The following is a 9767-nucleotide window of genomic DNA, read 5'->3' on the forward strand; positions in this document are numbered from 1 at the left end:
AGCGAGTTGAATCAATTTGCATTAGCTGTATTCAGCATTAGCTTTAATTTCAGAAATTGGTACTAATGGTGAGTAGAAATGGTCTAAGTCAGCTTTTATGACAATTGAAAAATCTATAGTGCATGGTAAACTTTAGCTGAATTTTTAACTGATCAGTAAGTGTAAAGCATTTGTTATAAAAGTCAATAGCTCTACTATTGTGAAACACATTTTTTCAACAACTATAAGTCCAGTGTTTGATACAGTTATATACATTACTATTGAGAATTTTTAAAGTATGCATTTAACAAAAAAATGCCTTTAAATTCTCTCAACTTTCTAAAACTTTGGGAATCTTTTTACATTTATTCTCCCTTTTTTCTCTTTGCAACCTCCTTTTTTTCTTTTCTATTGCATTTTGGTTTTCTTAACCTTTCTGCTTCTTTCTGAATAGCTATCCCAAAAACTAAAAGTGGCTTTTTCTACAATAGAAATGAATTGGAAATATTAAAACTAGAAATGTGTGGATCAATCTGCTGAGGATTGAATTCAAGGTGGATTTCCTGAAATGTAAAGTTCCAGGCAGATGAAGTCACGAGGAGTGACAAAAAAAAAAATATGTGCCCAGCATCCTTTCACAAGCTGCTGAAGACTAGATAAGCTTGCTTGTGCTCATAGCATCAAACTGCAATGCTGGCTTCCCCAAAATGCCCGGAAGCAAATAGTTTACATAGCAAAGCACAGTCAATAAGGGGGAATATCATAGCTAGTATAAAAGATAAGAGCTCGCAAAAAAAAATAAAAAAAAAAAAATCCCATTTTAACCCCTTCATCCCCAGACAATTTTCAAATTTTCCTTCTTGTTTTTCCTCCTCTTCTTCCAAGAGCCATAACAATTTTTTTTGTCAATGTAGCCATATAAAGGCTTGTTTTTGCAGTACAAATTTTACCTTTGAATAACATTTATTCTGCCACATAGTGTACTATAAAATGGTAAAAAATATCTAAGTGTAGTGAAATTGCAAAACAAAGGCAATTCATAGTATATTTTTACTTTTTTTTATTTAGCATTTTCAATATGTGGTAAAACTAACCAATATGATTTCCCAGGTGACTACGCATACAAAAATACTAAACATGTTAAGTTTTTTTTTATACTTAAGTGGTGAAAGATATTTCAGAAATTTGTAAAAAAAGAAGAATTTAGCTTTTGTTGCCATTTTCCAAGACCCATAATTTTTTCATTTTTCAGGATGTGGGTCTGTGTTAGGACCTATTCTTTTACACCCTGTGCTGACAATTTTACTGATACCATTTTAGGGTAGATATGTTTTTTTTGATTGTCATTTATTGGATTTTGCTGCAGTGTTGCAGCAATCAAAAAAACCCTAATTCTGGCCCTTTGATTTTTTTCTCGTTGCAATGTTTACCTTTTAGATTAATTTAATTCTTGTTTTGATAGATCAGCTATTTCTGAACGTGTCAATACCAAATGTGTGTATTTTTATTTTTATTTGTTTTACTTTTAATAGGACAAAAAGGTGGCAATTTGAACTTTTGTGGGTTTTTTTAAACTTTTTTTTTACATTTTATAGTGTTTAAGAGTAGAGATGAGCGAACCTCCTATGATTCGGTTCGTCGAACTGAACCAAACATAGGGTATGTTCATGAACCTTTATTGAACTGAACTGCGAACCTTTATAGAACCTTTCAAAACCCCATTTGTTTCAATAAGAGGCTAAACATAAATCACAGAAAACACCTTTAGTGGGGTCAAAAAGCTTCCAAAACAGCAAAAATGCATTTTACAGTGCAGCACCACTGTTTTGGCATAGCCATTAGCGTCTTAGTCTATTGACAGAAAAAATATAAAGAACGATGAGAGACAGGTGTCGGGCTGGTGCTCCCATACCCTTGTCAATACAAACAAGACATAGCTTGGAGACCTATTCTCAACATTAAAAATCTTTCCAGGGACACAACGGTACAGTAACATCCATTGCTCCCCTCTCCATATAGCGTTAAAAGAGCAGGGAAAATGGGTCCATGCAACACACAGACCTGTGGGCCAGCATTAAAATTAGAAAAAAGAAGACATGCTCCAATGACCGATGTAGGCCTCTTGGACCCAGAAGCCTGGCACTACCCACAAGACATACGTTTCAAACCCATATTGTAGTCTCAACATTAAAAATTCTTTTAGGGGCACAGCAGTACAATAGCAACCATTGCCACCCTCTACATTCTACAGTGACTGGTCTACGCCTCTTGGTCACAAAATCCTGGCACTACCCACAAAACATACCTTTCACCCCCATTTTGTAGTCTGGACATTAAAAATCCTTCCAGGGACACAGCAGTATAATACCATCAATTGCCCCACCTCTCCATAGGGCTTTAACAGAGCAGGAAGGAATGGTCCATGCAACACATGGGCTGTGGGCCGCTAATTTTTTTTTTAAATGAAGACATGCATTAGTGGCAGGTGTAGGCCTCTTTTTGAAACAATTCTGGCAGTAACCTCTACACAACATTTGGAGACAAATCTTTTAGTCTCTACCTTCCATGCAACACAGGCTGTGGGCCGGTATTTTTTTTAAAAAAATTGAAGACATGCATTACATTACTGTCCACTAACAAATAATGTTGTGTAGAGATCACAGAATTTTGTTAGTCCTAAATTCTTGTCAAAACCTCATTAATGAAAACTTTCAGTAGGGTACCCAACTACTGGGTTCATGATGGGTTGTTCACAGGAGAAGGAAGCAGCAGATGCAGTTGATTTGGTGGCTGATGGTGTGGTAGGCATGCTAGTCTGCATTTTAATGCAGTGAGATTACCACAGTAATGCATGTTGTTTGTGCATGTGCTAAGTATTGCATGTAGTAGTCAAATTAATCATTTTTTGTCTGTACTGAGTCATTTTTCACAATGTTGGCAGATAAGGAAGGAAATATTGAAGTGGATGACAGACAGGTGTAGGGCTTGTGCTCCCACACCCATTCCACTAAAGACAAGACCCAACTTGGAGACCCATCTTGAAGCTTACAGATTCAATACCTTTCAGGCAGACAGCAGAGCAGTATAGTAGCATCTTGTCCCTCCCCATAGGGCCTTAAAACACCAGGGAGTTACGGTCCATGCAACACACAGGCTGTGGCCCGGCATTTAAATTTTAAAACTCAAAACATGCCTGAATGCCAGTTGTAGTCCTCTTGTCCCCAGAAAACTGGCACTACAGACCAAAGCAAACTTTGAAACTATATTTGGGGTATCCACATGTAAAAAAATTAAGGTGAGGCAACAGAAAAAGTGGCCACAATTGACACACAATCCCGATAGGCTAACAAAGCAACATTGCTGCATGGGACTGGCACTGGAACAAGGCCTGAAACAGCATTTTTTTGCCACCAGAGCAAGCAAGCTGACAGCTAGGATAAGACCTCTTGCTCACAGAAGCCTGCTAAGAGAGACCAAAGCAACTTACTTGGGGTCTCCACATTTCCAAAAATTAAGTTGAGGCAAGAGGAAAAGTGGCCAGAATTGGCATACAATACCGATAGGCCAACTACGCAACATGGTTACATGGGACCGCCACCGGAACAAGGCCTGAAACATCATTTGTTTCATCACCAGTGCAAGAAAGATGACAGGCATAGGCCTCTTGCTCACAGGAGCCTAGCACTAAACCATCGCTTAACCTTCACAGTCTGGGACTGAGGTGGCAAAGTCACCGGACACCCACGATTTATTCATCTTTATGAATGTTAGGCAGTCTATGCTTTTAGGGTACAGCCGGCTGTGCTTATCTGTCCATATACTGCCAGCAGTGTTGAAGACACAGAGAAAATGCTGGCTGTCGGGAAGGCCAAAACATCCAAGGTGTGACTGGTGAGCTCAGGCCACTCTTCCATTTTTGAACACCAAAATGCAAAAGGGTCCAATCCCCCTCTTATTGCATCAGTATTGAGCTCTAGATAATCCAGCACCATTTTCTCTAGTCACTAACTAAGTGTCAGACTTCTACCCTGTACTGCTGATGCATGCGATGGTGTAAAAAATGTATTCCAACAAGCATATAAATTGGTTCTGGCACTTGAACTTCTGCTGCTAATGTTTCTGCATTGCGTACGCAATGTTTCCGTGATTGGAATTATAGAACTGCCATGCACAGTGTTTGCCTCCATGCTCTCTTGTGGAAAATTACTGTTAAGTAGAGTTGAGCACGGTTCTAGGTTCGTGGTTCTCCAGTTCGCGGCTCGGGTGATTTTGGGGGCTGTTCTAGATCGAACTAAAACTCGAGCTTTTTTGCAAAAGCTCGATATTTCTAGATACGTTCGAGAACGGTTCTAGCAGTAAAAAACCCAGCTAATTCCTAGCTAGCTTTCCGCTGTAATAGTGTAAGTCACTCTGTGACTCACACTATTATGAAATTTCAGTGTATAGTGTGCAGGAACAGCACATTCAGATCAATGCTGTATGGATAATGGCCATTTTTTTTTCCTTGTCTTCCTTCCCTAAGCGCGCGCGTGTAGTGGGGAGGGCCAGCATGTCAGCCAATCCCCGACACACACACAGCTAAGTGGACTTTTAGCCAGAGAAGCAACGGCATGTGTGATAGGATGTCCATGTCACATGTCCCTGCATTATAAAAACGAGTATCTGCCCGTCCGGACGCCATTATCTCTTCTGTGTCCTTGGTGTCAGACATCACTGGCGCAGCTCCGTCCTGAGTCCTATCGCCGATACTGCTGTATGCGCTCCATACACAGCGCTGGACAGTATAGGGATAGCACTTTCTATCAGTCCTTTTAAGGGCTCATACGGGCAGGGTCAGAGCCATAGGTGACAGGTCCTGAAAACAGAGTTTAACAGCTACACAAGATGACAGCGTCTGTGTAGCTAAGGTCAGGGATTTCCTTGCTGCATTTCCCCATTAAGAGGGATAGAAAGGCAGGCTTCCATTCCTCTACCCAGAGACCCACAACCCTGGCACTGTACCCTCCTGTCCTTTGCACACTCCAACTCATTGTTACTAAGCCATTATACTAGCAAACACTGAGTGTACCTAGTGGCATCCTAAACGTGGCTATTGGACTTCTGTATAGTCCCACTAGTGCACAGATATTTGCAGCACCTCTGCCTGCATTGCACACTCAAACTCATTGTTACTAAGCCATTATACTAGCGAACACTGAGTGTACCCAGTGGCATCCTAAACGTGGCTATTGGACTTCTGCTTAGTCCCACTAGTGCAAAGATATTTGCAGCACCTCTGCCTGCATTGCACACTCCAACTCATTATAACTAAGCCATTATACTAGCAAACACTGAGTGTACCTAGTGTCATCCTAAAAGTGACTTTTGGACTTCTGTATTGTCCCACTAGTGCAAAGATATTTGCAGCACCTCTGCCTGCATTGCACACTCCAACTCATTGTTACTAAGCCAACACTGAGTGTACCTAGTGGCATCCTAAACGTGGCTATTGGACTTCTGTATAGTCCCACTAGTGCAAAGATATTTGCAGCACCTCTTTCCCGGTGAAAGACCTGGCTAGTTTCCTGCCAGCGTTGAGAAACATGTGATGGTGTCTCCGCAGGCCTTCTTGCTTTGAATGTTTCCCAGGGGGCATTGCTCTAGAATCACTGCGTTGAGAAACACGTGATGGTGTCTCCGCAGTGGTGGATGTTGATCTCCCTAAGGTCAACCATCCTTGCTCACATAGTCTTTTACTAGGCAATGTCCCACTAGCCAGATTCCTACTCCACACTGATGAGGGGCAAATACCCCGAAACGGCTGTCTGTGGATGGATACCATGTTTGGCATAGGTGGTCTCCTTGACTGGAGACTGCCCTTCCCGTGGTTGTTCCTTCCCGGTGAAAGACCTGGCTAGTTTCCTGCCAGCGTTGAGAAACATGTGATGGTGTCTCCGCAGGCCTTCTTGCTTTGAATGTTTCCCAGGGGGCATTGCTCTAGAATCACTGCGTTGAGAAACACGTGATGGTGTCTCCGCAGTGGTGGATGTTGATCTCCCTAAGGTCAACCATCCTTGCTCACATAGTCTTTTACTAGGCAATGTCCCACTAGCCAGATTCCTACTCCACACTGATGAGGGGCAAATACCCCGAAACGGCTGTCTGTGGATGGATACCATGTTTGGCATAGGTGGTCTCCTTGACTGGAGACTGCCCTTCCCGTGGTTGTTCCTTCCCGGTGAAAGACCTGGCTAGTTTCCTGCCAGCGTTGAGAAACATGTGATGGTGTCTCCGCAGGCCTTCTTGCTTTGAATGTTTCCCAGGGGGCATTGCTCTAGAATCACTGCGTTGAGAAACACGTGATGGTGTCTCCGCAGTGGTGGATGTTGATCTCCCTAAGGTCAACCATCCTTGCTCACATAGTCTTTTACTAGGCAATGTCCCACTAGCCAGATTCCTACTCCACACTGATGAGGGGCAAATACCCCGAAACGGCTGTCTGTGGATGGATACCATGTTTGGCATAGGTGGTCTCCTTGACTGGAGACTGCCCTTCCCGTGGTTGTTCCTTCCCGGTGAAAGACCTGGCTAGTTTCCTGCCAGCGTTGAGAAACATGTGATGGTGTCTCCGCAGGCCTTCTTGCTTTGAATGTTTCCCAGGGGGCATTGCTCTAGAATCACTGCGTTGAGAAACACGTGATGGTGTCTCCGCAGTGGTGAATGTAGATCTCCCTAAGGTCAACCATCCTTGCTCACATAGTCTTTTACTAGGCAATGTCCCACTAGCCAGATTCCTACTCCACACTGATGAGGGGCAAATATCCCGAAACGGCTGTCTGTGGATGGATACCATGTTTGGCATAGGTGGTCTCCTTGACTGGAGACTGCCCTTCCCGTGGTTGTTCCTTCCCGGTGAAAGACCTGGCTAGTTTCCTGCCAGCGTTGAGAAACATGTGATGGTGTCTCCGCAGGCCTTCTTGCTTTGAATGTTTCCCAGGGGGCATTGCTCTAGAATCACTGCGTTGAGAAACACGTGATGGTGTCTCCGCAGTGGTGGATGTTGATCTCCCTAAGGTCAACCATCCTTGCTCACATTATACTAGCAAACACTGAGTGTACCTAGTGGCATCCTAAACGTGGCTATTGGACTTCTGTTTAGTCCCACTAGTGCAAAGATATTTGCAGCACCTCTGCCTGCATTGCACACTCAAACTCATTGTAGCTAAGCCATTATACTAGCAAACACTGAGTGTACCTAGTGGCATCCTAAACGTGGCTATTGGACTTCTGTTTAGTCCCACTAGTGCAAAGATATTTGAAGCACCTCTGCCTGCATTGCACACTCAAACTCATTGTTACTAAGCCATTATACTAGCAAACACTGAGTGTACCTAGTGGCATCCTAAACGTGGCTATTGGACTTCTGTATAGTCTCACTAGTGCACAGATATTTGCAGCACCTCTGCCTGCATTGCACACTCAAACTCATTGTTACTAAGCCATTATACTAGCAAACACTGAGTGTACCTAGTGGCATCCTAAACGTGGCTATTGGACTTCTGTTTAGTCCCACTAGTGCAAAGATATTTGCAGCACCTCTGCCTGCATTGCACACTCCAACTCATTATAACTAAGCCATTATACTAGCAAACACTGAGTGTACCTAGTGTCATCCTAAATGTGACTTTTGGACTTCTGTATTGTCCGACTAGTGCAAAGATATTTGCAGCACCTCTGCCTGCATTGCACACTCCAACTCATTGTTACTAAGCCATTATACTAGCAAACACTGAGTGTACCTAGTGGCATCCTAAACGTGGCTATTGGACTTCTGTATAGTCCCACTAGTGCAAAGATATTTGCAGCACCTCTGCCTGCATTGCACACTCCAACTCATTGTAGCTAAGCCATTATACTAGCAAACACTGAGTGTACCTAGTGGCATCCTAAACGTGGCTATTGGACTTCTGTTTAGTCCCACTAGTGCAAAGACATTTGCAGCTTCTCTGCCTGCATTGCACACTCAAACTCATTGTTACTAAGCCATTATACTAGCAAACACTGAGTGTACCTAGTGGCATCCTAAACGTGGCTATTGGACTTCTGTTTAGTCCCACTAGTGCAAAGATATTTGCAGCACCTCTGCCTGCATTGCACACTCCAACTCATTATAACTAAGCCATTATACTAGCAAACACTGAGTGTACCTAGTGTCATCCTAAAAGTGACTTTTGGACTTCTGTATTGTCCCACTAGTGCAAAGATATTTGCAGCACCTCTGCCTGCATTGCACACTCCAACTCATTGTTACTAAGCCAACACTGAGTGTACCTAGTGGCATCCTAAACGTGGCTATTGGACTTCTGTATAGTCCCACTAGTGCAAAGATATTTGCAGCACCTCTGCCTGCATTGCACACTCCAACTCATTGTAGCTAAGCCATTATACTAGCAAACACTGAGTGTACCTAGTGGCATCCTAAACGTGGCTGTTGGACTTCTGTTTAGTCCCACTAGTGCAAAGACATTTGCAGCTTCTCTGCCTGCATTGCACACTCAAACTCATTGTTACTAAGCCATTATACTAGCAAACACTGAGTGTACCTAGTGGCATCCTAAACGTGGCTATTGGACTTCTGTTTATTCCCACTAGTGCAAAGATATTTGCAGCACCTCTGCCTGCATTGCACACTCCAACTCATTGTTACTAAGCCAACACTGAGTGTACCTAGTGGCATCCTAAACGTGGCTATTGGACTTCTGTTTAGTCCCACTAGTGGAAAGATATTTGCAGCACCTCTGCCTGCATTGCACACTCCAAGTCATTATAACTAAGCCATTATACTAGCAAACACTGAGTGTACCTAGTGGCATCCTAAACGTGGCTATTGGACTTCTGTATAGTCTCACTAGTGCAAAGATATTTGCAGCACCTCTGCCTGCATTGCACACTCAAACTCATTGTAGCTAAGCCATTATACTAGCAAACACTGAGTGCACCTAGTGGCATCCTAAACGTGGCTATTGGACTTCTGTTTATTCCCACTAGTGCAAAGATATTTGCAGCACCTCTGCCTGCATTGCACACTCAAACTCATTGTAGCTAAGCCATTATACTAGCAAACACTGAGTGTACCTAGTGGCATCCTAAACGTGGCTATTGGACTTCTGTTTAGTCCCACTAGTGCAAAGATATTTGAAGCACCTCTGCCTGCATTGCACACTCAAACTCATTGTTACTAAGCCATTATACTAGCAAACACTGAGTGTACCTAGTGGCATCCTAAACGTGGCTATTGGACTTCTGTATAGTCCCACTAGTGCACAGATATTTGCAGCACCTCTGCCTGCATTGCACACTCAAACTCATTGTTACTAAGCCATTATACTAGCAAACACTGAGTGTACCTAGTGGCATCCTAAACGTGGCTATTGGACTTCTGTTTAGTCCCACTAGTGCAAAGATATTTGCAGCACCTCTGCCTGCATTGCACACTCCAACTCATTATAACTAAGCCATTATACTAGCAAACACTGAGTGTACCTAGTGTCATCCTAAATGTGACTTTTGGACTTCTGTATTGTCCCACTAGTGCAAAGATATTTGCAGCACCTCTGCCTGCATTGCACACTCCAACTCATTGTTACTAAGCCATTATACTAGCAAACACTGAGTGTACCTAGTGGCATCCTAAACGTGGCTATTGGACTTCTGTATAGTCCCACTAGTGCAAAGATATTTGCAGCACCTCTGCCTGCATTGCACACTCCAACTCATTGTAGCTAAGCCATTATACTAGCAAACACTGA

This window comes from Anomaloglossus baeobatrachus, chromosome 1 (genome assembly GCF_048569485.1).
Source record: "Anomaloglossus baeobatrachus isolate aAnoBae1 chromosome 1, aAnoBae1.hap1, whole genome shotgun sequence".
In the NCBI taxonomy this organism is placed as follows: Eukaryota; Metazoa; Chordata; class Amphibia; order Anura; family Aromobatidae; genus Anomaloglossus; species Anomaloglossus baeobatrachus.